At 53.2% G+C, this 14,638-nt stretch overlaps 1 protein-coding gene across 3 annotated transcripts in view; it reads left to right on the top strand.

Annotated features, from left to right (window-relative positions):
• The window catches only part of PRKCA (protein kinase C alpha), a 285,603-nt gene that overhangs the window by 209,641 nt on the left and 61,324 nt on the right, over positions 1-14,638 (top strand). The window lies entirely within an intron of this gene.

Here is a 14,638-nt window from a genome sequence, read left to right as displayed (position 1 = left end):
GGTTCAGCTCTCAGTTGTCGCCCTCCTGGCCTTGCTCGAGGGACTCCCTCAGGAACCTCCTTTCCTGGGACAAGGGCACTAGTCTCCATGTGAGCAGCGAGGGTATCACGTGATCACGTGGCCATTTGCATAGGAATGCTAAGCAATGGCAAAAATGGAAAGACTAACCATAATGCTATTTATTTGAAAATAGCAGGAGATACTATAGGGAGGGGGGAAAGACCAAAAGGGCCTATTTAAGGGGAAAGAGGGAGAAGGAGCTCCAGAAAAAGCTCACTTTTGGAAACATCCTCATATTTCTTTTATTGGAAAAATAAGCACATTTTCTACCCAAAGCTGTCCTCTCAGATAAGAATTCAGGGACAATCGAAGGGTTTTGAGGTATCGCTCCTAGGCGCTGGACAACCTTACGAAACAAACCAGATACAGCCAGCGGTCCAGATTGCATGGTTAATAATCTCCCCTTCTTAGGCACGCAGGGGGCTCGGGGTGTCCGCCCGCCTCAGCCCCACACTTGCTTCTCTCTCCCTGCGGCTAAGGCTCCTGCCTTGTCGGAGTCATGTATGGGGGGCACGGAGCATGCCGTTTAGGAGAAAATTACCCTGAAACAGCTCTTCTTATGAAGGCACTAATCTCAGTAGGAGGTGCGGGATTGAGACGCGGAAAGGGAATGCCTGTGGGCTAAACACGTCAATGTTCATCCTTGGCTTCATAAAGCCACCGCCCTCGGCATTACGATGGCCGTCACAGGCGAACTGTCCGAGCTTCTCGTGGGGTTCGCAGCTCCTCTGAGGCCAGAACGTCAGGCAACGTTTTTAAATGTTCAGCTCTCAGGCATCGTGCTTCTGAATACAGCAAGACGCAGCCGGGGCGCGCTGGACCCGGCCTGGGGGCTGCCCTGTAGCCAAAGCGGCCGCCCTAGCGCGCTGCCGAGCTTTGCCGTCTCTCCCGTGGGCCCCGGAGGCCTGCAGCGGTAACACCGCACCGAGGGCGCCGGGGCCCTGGCCGGGGGCACATGGCAGAAAGTAGCAGGGAAAGGTCGGGTCGGGTCCTCCTCGGGCTTCCCTGCTGACCGCCCCCCGGCTGCCCTCGGCTCACAGCTGTAGAGTCATCTGAGGGGACAGGCCCTCCCGGAGGTAGGCACCGGCTTTTCGTGAAGGCCGGCCAGTGTGGCTTACCACCACAATCTAGGTCGCGTCTCTTGAGAATTCGTCTAAAAATGTTTGCAGAGACACAGCCCCGCTCTGGGACTAGGAACTCGGCAATCGTTTAATAACAGTCACGGCAGCGGCAGCCGACGCTAATGGAGCCCTCCCCGTAAAAGGGACCCTTCACACAAATGTGCACGCGCGTATCCAGACCTCGGTGGAACTTCGCCTTCTTCTTCTTCCCTTCTACCTGAGGGAAGTGAGGCACAAAGAAACTAAAGTAGCTTGTCCAGAGTCACACAGGTGGTAAGTGTAATGCTTAGATGTTGAACTGAGGAAAGGAGAGGTATTTTAATGGTAGCCTCAGCAACCACTGCAGCTGTGTCTCCGTTCAGGCTGCTGTGACAAACAGGCTAGACCGGGTGACCTAACGTTTCCCTCTCACAGTGCTGGACACGGGGAAGTTCAAGGTCAAGGTGCTGCCCACTTGGTTGCTGGCCACAACTCTCTTTCTGGCTTCTAGCTGTGTTCTCACCTGGCAGGGAGAGAGGGGTGGAGGGAGGAAGGAGTGGAGGGAGGGAGTGGAAGCAAGCTTTCTGGTGTCTCTTACGAAGGCACTAATCCCATCATGAGGGCTACACCCTCATGACCTAACCACCTCCCCAAGGCCCAGATCTCTAATCGTAGCAAAGAAAAAAAAAAGAAGATGAAAATAGATGTGTATGCACACACACAGAAAGCATGTGTGGCAAGATGGTAATAATTAGTGAATCTAATAGATAGCTGTTCACTGTCCTGTTCTTTCAACATTGTTGTTTGAAATTTTCAAACCGACCAAACCTGCAAAAAGTTGGGCAAGGTTAAGTGGGAGCGTCCGCCGGTTCCAGCCACGCAGCTCCGAAGTGCTCTCTGTAGGGATCCCTCCGCGCTGGCGGGAAGCCGCCAGGTGAACCCACCTGAGCGCTCCCCATGGGGATGCTAATGCAAGGCCAGTCCGTCAAAACACATCCCAGGTGTGGGAAGGGGCGGGCGTGAGCAGGCCAGGGAAGCCTCGCCCTCCAGGGAGGAGACGCCAGCACTGACTAAGCACCTTCCGGGTACCAGGCCCCTGACTGGATGCTTCCCTGAATGTTATTGCATCACAACCACCCTTTTAACTGGCGAGACTGGCTGGGCGGAGCTCCGCTGGTCCATCCAAGGTCACAGGGCTGCCAAGTGGCAGACGCTCGCCCTCAGCGCAGGCGTGCCCCACCCTTCCCTTCGCCAGCTGACTCCTGGCGCTGACCCCAGGAAGGTGACAGGCCAGGCCAGGTCACAACCCCCTCCCTTCCCTGGCCCACTTGTGGCTAACGTGCTGGCAATGCCACGTCTCCACCCTGCGGTGAGGAGTTGAGGCTGCCCCGTGGTGGGTGAGGGTCCGCCATTGCTCCCTGGAGCCTGCGTGTCCCAAGGCCAAGGTCATGGTAGGAAATGAACATGGCAGCAGGGAATCTGGCTGAACTCCCCTGCCTTAAAGTGAAGGGTTAAAAGGGGCAAGGATGGAAATGTCCCCTTCCGGATGTGTTCTGATTGGGCGTGAGGCAGCCAGACAGGCGTGTGACCTGACTGCGGTGTCCTTTCTCGTCCTCCGCCTCTGGCTTTTCCTTCCTGGCCCCAGGTCTTTCCCATCACAGACCTGTCCTCGCGCCCGCAGTGCCACCGTCCGTGGAAGCACCATCTCTGGCCGTTGTCCCCCCGAAGGACGTGCCTGACACCCAAGCACATCCTTTGCAAAGGAAACGGGGAAAGCTCTGAGCGAAAAGGAAGTGGCGGTTGGCTTATACCAGAGGAAGAATCATTGATCGGCTGCCTCCTGCACGCCCCTTACTGGCCATGAACCTGTAACCCAGGCATGTGCTCAGACCCAGAATGGGAACTGTGACCTCCTGGTTCTTAGGTCAATGCTCAACCACTGAGCCACCCCAGCCGGGCCTGCCTCCCCAGTCTTATCCCTTATACCCTCCTCGCCCGTGTCCCCCCACCCCTTGACACTGTGTTCCTCTCATAAAGAAAAGCCGGGTGCTGCTCCCCGTGGGGGCTGCCCCCCATGCCTCCCCTCTGCTCCACTGGCCCCTGCTCCCTCAGGAGAGCCTTTCCGACGTCTGTTCCAGGTACCTTTGTGCAGCCTCTCCCGACATTTCCTGCCTTGCTAACATGACCGCTTCTCCCCCGGCCTTTAAAACATTTATAATGGGATTTCACTTAGGTTACTTTGTATGTTGTTTCCCTCTGCTCTTGGAGGTCAGAGGTCATGTCTTATCCCCTGTACTCTGCAAAGTACCTTGAATGTGTGCCTAATACACGTTTGTTGAGCTGATGATGATGATGATGGAAGTATCCAGTAGGCACAACATAAAAATTTAAAAAAAATCACTCCGCTTTCTACTACGCTCCTCTATCCCCAGTCCAGGCAACGCTTCCCACTATTAGCCCTATATCCGGATCAAGTTTAAATGACCCCGTTTTAGCCTAATTTCGTGAAGCCACGTGACGCCTGGGGTCCTCCGGAGAACACACAGCCAAGAAGGAGTTTGCATCTTCTCAGAGACATTTCGTTCTTACCTCCTGGCGGGGGTGCCTCGTCCTGACCTAGCTTTGGCAGAGCTGAATGTCAAATGTGTACCAACTAGCCGTGTGCCTCCTACGGGTGGTTATTCCTGTGCAGTGCTCCGCGCTCGGATCCCAGCACCCGTCGCCACCCTGTGGCTTAGTCACTGGGTGTTGGTGGGAGGCAGCACGACGAGGGCGCGGGGCAGAGTCGCCAGTGTCCTTTCCTTAAGGCCGTGTTCGCCTTTGTCTTAAATTACCCAGGTATCCAAGCTGAAAGTGGCGTGGCCTCCCTTTCTCCTGCGTAAGATGATCTCAAGGCCTTGGGTCCTTTTTTTTTTTTTTTCTTTAAGATTTTTTTAAAAATGTATTTGTTAATTTGAGAGAGGAAGGGAGAGAGAGAGAAACACCGACTTGTTGATTCACTTAACCATGCGTTTATTGGTTGTTGATTCTTGTATGTGCCCCGGCCAGGGATCAAACCCACAACCTTGGCATATGAGGACGACGTCCTATCCCACTGAGCTACCGGCCTGGGTGCCCTGGATTCCTTCCGGGGGGCCTCAGTCTTCCATCCACTTGGACTTCAGTGCCTCCTGCCGGGAAGGAGCATCCTTGAGCTGGCTTTGAATGCCTGCATCCCCAGGAAGAGAGAAACAAATGATTTCTGGGGCCTCTTTCAAGATTACCCCGTTAGCATATAGGGACATCAACACTGACTGAGCAGGTCATTCCGGTGCAGGATTTTAATTGCTTCTAATTATAGGATTATCATTTAAGCACAAGATTAATTGCCATGAAATTATTGCAAAGAACTTCATCTCCTTCTGGAAAGGAAATGCGTCAGCCAAGCGAGGAACCCCAGAAGCTTGCACATGCTGGTTTTTTAACCACTTCCTTGGAAACTTCCTTTTAACTCGGGTTTGGGGGTGGGGGGAGATGTTAAAGGGGTGGAAGTGGAGCAAAGAGTAGATCGGTGCCCCTCTCGCGCCCGCACCAAAAGGGTGGAAAACGTGAGCATCCCGTGTTTGGGAATCATTCGTTCACCAATGGCAACGTTTCCTCTCTGATCCAACAAAGCTGGGAGCCGCCGGTACTGCCTGATGGCTCCCTCCAGCACCAGGCCGCTCGGATGCCCCCAAGCATTTGTTTGTCGCGTGTTTTGTGCAGCAGCCTCCCGTTATCGTGTCTGCACGTGACCTGGCTATGGCATCGCCATGGCGCAGGGGGACATCAGCTCTGTGCTGCTCGGCGCCGAGGCACTTCCCCCCAGAAAATCCAAGGTGTCAGCTGCTGGGGTGGCTCTGAAATGCCCTCGCTCGAATTGAGGGGAAGGGCCCCCCGGCGCTGAGCTCTGCCCCCGAGCCTCCCCACGGGGGACGGTCTTTGCTGAGAAGAACAGCGGCTGTACTTTCCCTCCCATTTGGTAATTAGTGCAGGGTTTGCGGTTAATTAAAGACAGTCAGGGTTCCTTTTCAAACCGAGGCAGGCGATTTTCTTTTCCTGGAATAATGAAGCGAGAGCAGATGGCAGGCAAACTTCCTATCCGAGTTTCGAGGTGGGGGTGCTGAGCAGACAAAACAACAGGTAACGCCGAAGCCCTCAGCCCTCAGCCAGGGGTGTGCACCCAGGTGCTTTGTGGGTAGGGACTGGAGCCCATGAAATGACTAAGGAGGAGTGGCAGGGCCTGAGCTTCTGTACAAAAGTTGGATGTGACTCATAAGTCCCTTTCGAACAAATGAACCTATTCCTGGCCTGGCCGGTTTCCAAAAACAGCCAAGGATAAAGAAACAATTTTGATTCAGCGACATGTGTCCAATTCAGCCGCCGGCCCCATTCATCACCTCCCCTTGTTGGGAAGCGGTAACGCAGCACGCCGGGCTTTCAGGGGGAAGGAAGCTTAGTGACGGCCGAGCCCCCGGGAAGCAGAGTTCTTTGCATGGGGCCACAGTCAGAATGACCCGGGAAAGGTGCCAGCGTGTGATTAGGGCGGGCGGACCGGACGAAGCCCGCGGCCCGCGTTCTGAGCCTGAAACGACTCTCCCCCCGGACAACTTGGTGTGCAGGCTGCTTGCTAGCTTGGCCGGGGCAGTCCGGTCCCTCCCACCCCCGGAGCTCGGCTTTCCTGAGGAAGTCCAGCTGCGAGAATGAGCTAGTTGACCATGAAGCCAGGCTACCCGGCTCTCGATCAGCCAGGGAGAAGAAAAGCCAGGTGCATTTTACCTGTGAGCCATCACCACCGGTCACCCCCACGGCGAGGAGACTGATGTGTCTCCTGCTTGGTTTGTAAACTGGGGCGATGATGCTGAGAACGGCAGGGCCCTCTCCGCTCTGTGCTCCCCAGAGCACTGAGCTCTCACAGGCCCACCTCGTGGGGCCTCACAGGGCTGGCATCTTCATCCTGCGGTTCGTCTGTGACTTGTGGGCCCTGACCACACTGGCCGGTGCGTCTTCCTTCTGCTTGGCACTTTGGCTGATTCTGTGAGCACCTTAGCTGCACGGCCTGGTGTTGTGCAGGCACCTTGGTTCGTTCACTGGATTAAAAGTTTCACACCCACGCCGTGGCCCGTGTGGCTGCGTTGGCTGTGTGTCACCCTGTGCGCCAGAAGGTCACCGATTCGACTCTCGGGCTCAGTCCCCAGCAGGGGGCGTGCAGGAGGCAGATGGTTGATGTTTCTCACATCGGTGTTTCGCTCTCTCTCTCCCTCTCCCTTCCTCTTTCTCTAAAATCAATTTTTTAAAAAAACCTATTTAAAAATAATGTTACGTCTGAGATACTCAGTCCCCAGTCTTGTCTTTGCAGAATGAACTGAGTCCCGCACTAGGTGGGAAGCACCTGACCCCCTAGTGCTGCTCTGAGGCGGTGACAGCGGGGCCCCGACAAACATAGAGCCCAGAGGTAATGACAAGGCCCGGGTCTTTTTTGCTTTTTGCCTGTGGTTGAGGCGATAAGAGGCTTCGCCAGGTAAACATCTCTTAGCCTTGACATCTTAAGTTTAATGAACGTTCATCTTCAGCTTCGTATTCTCCGATTAAAGACTGCGATGGTATAATGGATAGAAAGGCTGAAGAATGGCTCATTATTATACCTGTCTCTGCAAGGAATGTATGTTCCAAAGATAAAGACTCGGAGTCTCTCACTCCCATGAACCCCCACTAGCCCCTGATAGGAGTGTCCCTCAGAGGATCAGGTCTGAGGTCCTGCAGGTGGGGGGACAGCTGGTCCCTCTCCTGCCACTGATGGGGCATGTGGATTGGCGCCCGTAACTAGGCATCAGGCATGCTGCTCAGCCAGGACATGCCTGCAGGGAAGCCCAGAGAAGGCCACCAGGACATGGGCACCCTCAGGGGAGTTCCCAGAACAAGTTCCTGGGGTACCGGCCTCTGAGGTGTCTGCACTGAACCCCTTGTGTACAGGGGACAGAAGCAGGTTTCCGGGGTTTATCTCCTGAGGAGTCAGCTACTCCCAGGGGAAGGAAATAAAGAACCAATTTTTAAAAAAAAAAAAAAAAAAAAGAACCAACAAACATTTTTGTCTCTGTCTGCCACGCTGATGTGAATGTGATTTTATTAGCAGCGGCCTCAGAGCCAGGTCTGATTCAATTCAGTTTCATCTCCCCGGTTCGGCTCTGTCTGTGTTAAGCACAGATGGAGGGGAAGCGACCAGACCGAGGGGGTACCACTTTCCACCTCCTGGGCGGCCTAGAAAATGGGGGCCGATCGCTCCTGTCCCGGGTCACGCCTGGTACCAAGGCAAATGCACAAGCAGACCCCTATCCTCCCCCAGGCCCCGTGGAGCAGGGACTGAGAACGTGGCCTTGGGAGCCCGCTCCTGGACTCCCAGCCGTCGCAACCGCTCCAGGTCTCGCGCCGTTCGGTTCTGGGTCTCACCGAGAGAGCCGCCGCCCACTGTACTGACCTAGACGACCCCCTCAAACTGGGAGACCCTGGCATCCCTCAATCCCAGAGCCACGGAGCGCCCCAAAGAGAAAGCTACAACCACAGGACGATACATGGACGCGGGTGGCCCTACAAGCCTGGGAAGCTTCTGTCTTCTTCAGGGGACTGGGCAAAGCTCTGCTCTGACCACACGCTGACTGAGTCTGGAGTCTGTGTGACAGGTTTCTCTTAGGGCAGGATCTGGGCTTCAGCTCTGTGCTCAGAACCCCACCCTACCCTCGCTCCCGGGGTCAGGGGGGCCTCCAAAAGCATATGCAGAGTTCTGTATCTACATCCTAGGAGGGAGGGCAGCCACAGCTCTCCAAGGCATCTCGTGACCCTCCACCCCAAATTGGAGAATTATTTCTGGGATGAAGGACAGCGTAAAGGACCGTTCACTTCCTAGTATCCAGGTACAACTGTGGACAGAAGCGGATCATCCATGAAAACCGAGGCATCAGCATGCTGTCAGTCCGCATGCGGGCGGTTTGTGTGCCCAGTGGAAGGAATTTTGGAGATTTCCTACTCCAAGCAGCTCATGGCTTTCTAGACAGATTACATGGTCCACTAGAAACTGCCCACGACGGCGGGCGGAGGGCTGAGCAGGCTGGAGACCCACGCTCCTCACCTGTGCGCTTCCCCGGCCTCTCCCGCCCTGTGTGTCCGGAGCATCTCAAGGTTTAGTAACATCATAGCTGGAGGTGAAATGACCCATGAGACGATGTAGGACTGAATTAAACAGACAGCTTTGACCTTTAAAGGACAGACCTCACCCGGGGAAGCACATCGGAAAGCTACCCACCCAGTGACAAGGGGACAGTAAGACGCACAGGCAGAGTGTCTGCCATGAGAAATGAGGGGGCAGCTTAGGTCAAACCGAGACTGACATCCGGACTGAGTGGTCGAGAGGAATCGGTCCGCCTTCCGAGGGACCAAGCTTTGGAGAAGCAGTGGGATTCCGAGAGCTGCTTCAGTAAGCGGTGGATTTCTGCCCTGAATTCGGCGAGCCAGCTGGTGACCTCCGAAATGCGGCCTCTCCCATGTCCCCTAAAACGCCAAGGAGACCAAGGAGAAGACAGAAGCCACAACTGAGACAAACTACCTACTGCCGTCTTAGAGAAGTTTCTCAGCCAACATGGGTCTGCATTAAGGAAAAGGTTTTCAGTGGTCTGGCCGTCCTTGGTCCATGAAACAGCAAAGCCCTGAGCTGCTGGGAGAAGGCAGGAGAGGTCTGTACGCCTCCCCTAGGCTCAGAGAAACAGGTCTTCTCCGGCCAGGAAACCTGGGAGGTCCCCCTTTACTGCAGAGCATCTCGAACGCATCATTCCGCACAATGTCATTTCCAAAGGAAAAGCGAAGGACAGGCCAAGGGAAAGGGCTGGTCTTGGCACAGTACATCCTGAGGGCCCTGAGCCCTTGGATGAAGGACAAGGGACAGGGATGAAAGTAAGAACCTCGGGGTCGGCGGGCCCTAAACGGATGCCATTGGCTCGGGGTGTGATTGCCATGCACGAGGGAATGGACGTGTGCCCACCTGGGTCCACAAAGACGCGGTGATACTGGGTCAGGAGTGTGTGTGCGGGCTAACTTAAGGAAAGTTCTTCAGTAGCCAGGTAGACAGTGGACAGAGCCAAGAGCCCTACCCAGTTTGGCTCAGTGGATAGAGCGTCTGCCTGTGGACTGAAGTGTCCTAGGTTCGATTCCGGTCAAGGGCATGTACCTTGGTTGCGGGCACATCCCCAGTAGGAGGTGTGCAGGAGGCAGTTGATCGATGTTTCTCTCTCATCGATGTTTCTAACTCTCTATCCCTCTCCCTTCCTCTCTGTAAAAAAATCAATAAAATATATTTTTTAAAACAATAATAATAAATCAAAATGAGCAAAGAAAGAAAACATACACATATTATGTGGCCCGTGAATGAACATCCTATATAATAAAAGCCTAATATGCAAATTGTTCCCTCGACCGGGAGTTCGACTGGGAGTTTGACCAGGGGGCGGGGCCGGTAGCGGTGGGGGTGGCAGGTGGCCAGGGGAAGGGAGGCTTCCCAGCAGGCAGCCAGCAGCCACTAGGGACCCTACCTGTGCCCAAATTCCGTGCACTGGGCCTCTAGTATGTGTACAAAGGGAAGAGAAATATCATGAAGAATGTGTTTGAAAATGGGTTACTGAGTGCAAGACTACAAAAGGGGATTTGAGAAAACTCCATATAAACTTCTGTAGAATGGGAAAATACACCATCTCCATAAAACACAAACAGGAGGCCGTTTGAGCAAACAGGATGAAGGGACATGCAAACAGTGATATTTTTTAATATATAATGACTGAGAGAGTTATAAAGAGACTTATCAGGTGAACAGAACACAGCAGCCATGTGGTATTGCCCCGATACATTGCACCTGGACGGAAAAGGCTATTTCCAAACCTGTTGGAGATTAGAACCTCGGGGCACGGGCTTGTTGTAGGAACCGGCACAGAGTGGACTGTGGCTTGACAGACACGAGCAGAGGCCACGGGGCCCAGTGGAGAGGTGGGGCTCACGCCCCAGTGTTGTCGGGAAAGTTGTCTGAGCATCTGCGAGAAAAAAATTAAATTCGATCTTGCCTCACCCCTGCACACCAAAATAAATTTCAAATGGATTTACAAGTTAAACATAGAAAAGAAACAAAATAATAAAAGAAAAATCCCAGACAGGGCAAGGATTTTCCAAACTTAAAATAAATGGAGGAAACTTCTAAAAAAATGTTTGACAGGTTTAACTGTATAAAAACATAAGTGTCGGTGTTTCTAGAAGCAGTAAGTGAAGGCTAAGTGCATATTGCAACAAATATGACAAAGAGCCATTTTTATTCATTTACCTCTAAAGAGCTCTTCCGAGCCAGTAAGAAAATTCCTTAACTGACACCCTGTAGGAAACATGAAGAGAGAGTAAGTCTGAAAGACAGGAGGCAAATAACCATAGAAAACAAGTTAAACCGCAGAGATCCGCAAGGAAGCCACAATTACAATGTCATTTTTTACTTTTCTCACCACACCCTCGGTAAGACTTTGGTACACGCTTGCCAATATATGTTAAGCATCTTGAATGATTTTGTGCCCTTTCATTCACTTATAAAAATGTATCCTGAGGGGGGAAAATCATAAGAATGTATCCTGAGGGGGAATATTTATTTATGCATGAATGTGATCAGTTGTTGTTTATTTAATGCTTTTATTGATTTTAGAAGAGAGGGATGGAGACGGGGGGGGGGGGAGAAAGAGAGAGAGAGAAACAAAATCTATGTGAGAGAGATACATAGATGGGTTGCCTCCCGTTGAACCTGAAATCTGGGCATGTGCCATGACTGGGAATCCAACTGGTGACCGTTGGTACATGGAATGACACCCAACCAACTGGCCAGGGCAGCTGTGTTATTAATGAAGTGAAGAATTTTAAACTCGCTGGATGGCGCCCAACAGGGGTTGATTAAATCAATTATCATATAGCTGGATAAGGGGATGTTAGGCATTTAAAATGTTTTCATAGCATGCCCTGTTAGGTTATAAAGGCAGGATCTAAAATTGTGTTTATAGATATAGACTCTATAAAAATAAGTATTTCAAGCTAGATATATGCAGAGCAGAGAGCCTGGTGGTAAACCCCACCAACATGCCAACAGGGGTTCTCGCTTAGAGTGGAAGTGGGGGTGATTTTAATTTTCTTCTTTGTACTTTATGCATTTAGATATTTTAAATTGAATTTATTGGGGTGACATGGGTTTGTATTTAGATTTTATATGATATGTGTATCCATTAGTCTCATAATCTTCTCTCTCTCTCTCTCTCTCTCTCTCCCTCTCTCTCTCTCTATATATATATATATGTGTGTGTGTGTGTGTGTGTGTGTGTGTGTGCGCGCGCCTAATATGCAAATTGTCCCCTTGGGAGTTCGACCGGGAGACCGGGAGTTCAATCGCTCACTGTGATGTGTGCTGTGTGCTGACCACCAGGGGCAGCACAGAATGAAGGAAGGTCCCAACCAGCAGCCAGGAGGCCCCAATCGGGCCTGATTGCTGGCCAGGCCTAGGGACCCTACCCATGCACAAATTTCGTGCACCGGGCCTCTAGTAAGAAAAATATTTCTTAAAGTTTTTCTAGAATCATACCAGTCTCAATACCTAGAAACTATTATTTCTCTCACACCCAGATTCGATTTCCTTTCAGAACATCAGGCTTAGGCAACGTTAGCAGAAATGTTTACTTTCCACTAACTGTCAAAGAAAAAGTGGTGACATATTTACGATCTGTTCCCAGGGTCCGCGGGCTGCCCTTTCTTGCCTCTCAGTTCTCTTTCATACGTTTTATTCCAATGGGACTTGGGTTGCTGGCTTATGTTTTTGGGTACGTGACTGGCCACTGAATTTACCAGGCAGAAAACACGATCTTAGCACCAAGCAGTGAGTCTCCCTAATGAAATAGGACGTTCCACAAATACTAGTAGGTGCAAAGTGTGAGATGATTGTGTCCCTGACCAGGTTTTTGCATGGATTCTGCCTAGTGGGATGGGGATGGCTGAGCAGGTGCATTCTTAGTACATCTCATTCTTCCTGCCTTTGTCTTTGGCCGAAAAGGAATAAATATTACAAGCATATGGGTCATAGCATATCAACATGGAAGAGATCAAATCCAAAATTCTGTGGGTTCCATTAACAAAGACGGAGTCAGCTGACTTGGCACAGCAGAACGGGAACAAGTGGGTCAAACCGAACAGCACCGCCCGGCCCGTGTGGCTCAGTGGTTGAGCATCAACCTATGAACCAGAAGGTCATGGTTTGATTCCAATCAGGGCACATGCCCGAGTTGCCGGCTCCATCTCCGATGTGGGGTATGCAAAGTGCAGCCAATCAATGATGCTCTCTCATCACTGATATTTCTATCTCTCTTTCCCTCTTCCTCCCTTCCCGAAGTCAATAAAAACATTTTAAAAATATTTTTAAGAAACTGAACAGCACCAAGGCCCCAGTTTGTTCACAGAATCACAGGCTGTGGTTACCTAGTCAAAAATCATTCATGGTTGATGACGTCTTTGCACATCATACTTGAAATCCTGAGGATTTCTACACGGCGATTTTTTTCCCAGGAGAAAACTGCCCTTTCTGATATGTGTTTCCTGAAAGCTGGAGCTGTGTTCTCTGTCCTTTAATCTTTGTGGGCTCGGCGATCGTTTCTCCAGAGCACAGACTCTTGTCTGAAGAGCGCCTGACTCCCTCTGGCCTGCCTTGATCCGCCCCGGCACAGGCCTGTGAGGTTTCTCCTTGTCCGACAGTCCCTCCAAATGGAAGCTTTATGAACTGCAACCGAAAGATGAACCGTGTGCAAGCTTTCCTGTCTGCTCTCGCTTTTCAGCCAAACCAGAATCCGCTGGGCACTCAGAGGTTCTGCCTCACCCTGTGCTGACCCCGGAGGGGGCAGTGGGAGGGCGGCTGGGGGAGGAGAGGGTCACGCCACACCCAGGTGTGGGGTGGGATGCAGCCCCCACTGTCAAGTGGCTGTCAATCTGTAGAGATGACCCTCTGGGCTGGGCCGGCAGGAGATGGAAGGTCAGAGGAGATGGGTGTTGTAAGGGCCAGGGGCCCTGAGATAGATGGACAGCTGTGCTCCAGGGGCCCGGGGTGGGCAGCATGACCCCAAAAGCACAGGACTGGGGTGGCCTGGAGGTGGTGAATTTAGCAGCCAGTGACTGAGTGCCTGCCAAGGTGCCGTGCGAGGCAGTGTGGGTTCAAAATAATTACCAACCAAGAGCCTGGCCCCAGGGGTGTGTGTGTGGCGGGGGGAGGTGTCTCTGGGGTTCTATAAATAGTAAATGTGAGAGGTTGGGTGCAGTTAAATATTTAACGTCCATAGCAACCCGCCCCTCAGAGCCGACACCAGCCCCCAAGTCGTGCCACCACGTACCCGGGGCCTGTGGACCAGGGGATGGGGCGTCCCTGAAATGCAGGTACGGTTGTTAACGAAAACAACAGAGAACACGGGCGATGGGCCTCTCGTCTGCATGTGGGAGCCTCAAACACACCGTGTCGCTCGGGCTGGGATTGAACATCTCTCCGTTCTCGTTTGTTTGTGAGAGAAGAAGGCGGCTTTTGTTCCTCCCTGCGGACAGTTTTATTGAATCCCGACCAGCGCTCACCTCGCCTAAAGCAACGTGCAGCATTCGTTTCCCCAGACTGAGCTTGGCCGCTAGCGGGCGCCACTAACATGTATCCACCCCGTTGCCCTGGACGGAGCACCTCACCCACACCTCCCACCCAAGGGCAGCGCCCAGCCAGGCCTCCACCCAGCTGCCAGGACCTCCCCCGGCGCCCAGACCGCCTCGCCTGCCCAGCCACAGGAGGAGGCGCCTGGAGGAAGTGCTGTCCCTTGGCTGTCAGCCCTTGGAGGGCCGGGCTCTCAGGGCCGACAGCAGAGGTCCTCAGCGGGGCCCAGGGTGCCGCATACTGTCGTAAAGCTGTGATGCTGTGTTAAAGGGGTTCAGGGGTTGCAGAGAGTAAAGAATCTGGTCGGGAGATTTTAGGGTGGGCCTGCGCCCCCAGAGTTCAAACCGTGAACATCAGGGACCTCTCTGTGCCCGCTCCTGGGCCAGCTGCGGCCTGCAGGCACCCTTCCTCTGCGGTAACCTGTGCCCACCTGGAGGCCTCCCACCACCTGTGGCACGCCCCCCTTTGCCCGGGCCTGTCTCAGACCCCCCCATCCCAGGACCTCGCCGATCGCTAGACAGCTTGACCGCCCCCGAACATCTCACACGGAGGGTGTTCGGTAAGCCCTGTTCCGGAAGCATCTGCCAGGCGCTCCTTTCCCGCCAGCATGCGGAGGGCTGGCTCCCGGCTCCTGCGGAGCTGGCAGGAGCCCTGGCAGCGCCCAGGCACCGCTCTCCTCGCAGCAGCCGCAGCGGCCGAAGGCCAGGCGAGAACAGACCTGGGGACAGGTGTT

Source organism: Eptesicus fuscus, chromosome 20, assembly GCF_027574615.1.
Source record: "Eptesicus fuscus isolate TK198812 chromosome 20, DD_ASM_mEF_20220401, whole genome shotgun sequence".
In the NCBI taxonomy this organism is placed as follows: Eukaryota; Metazoa; Chordata; class Mammalia; order Chiroptera; family Vespertilionidae; genus Eptesicus; species Eptesicus fuscus.
This window is presented reverse-complemented; position numbering and strand designations above follow the sequence as displayed.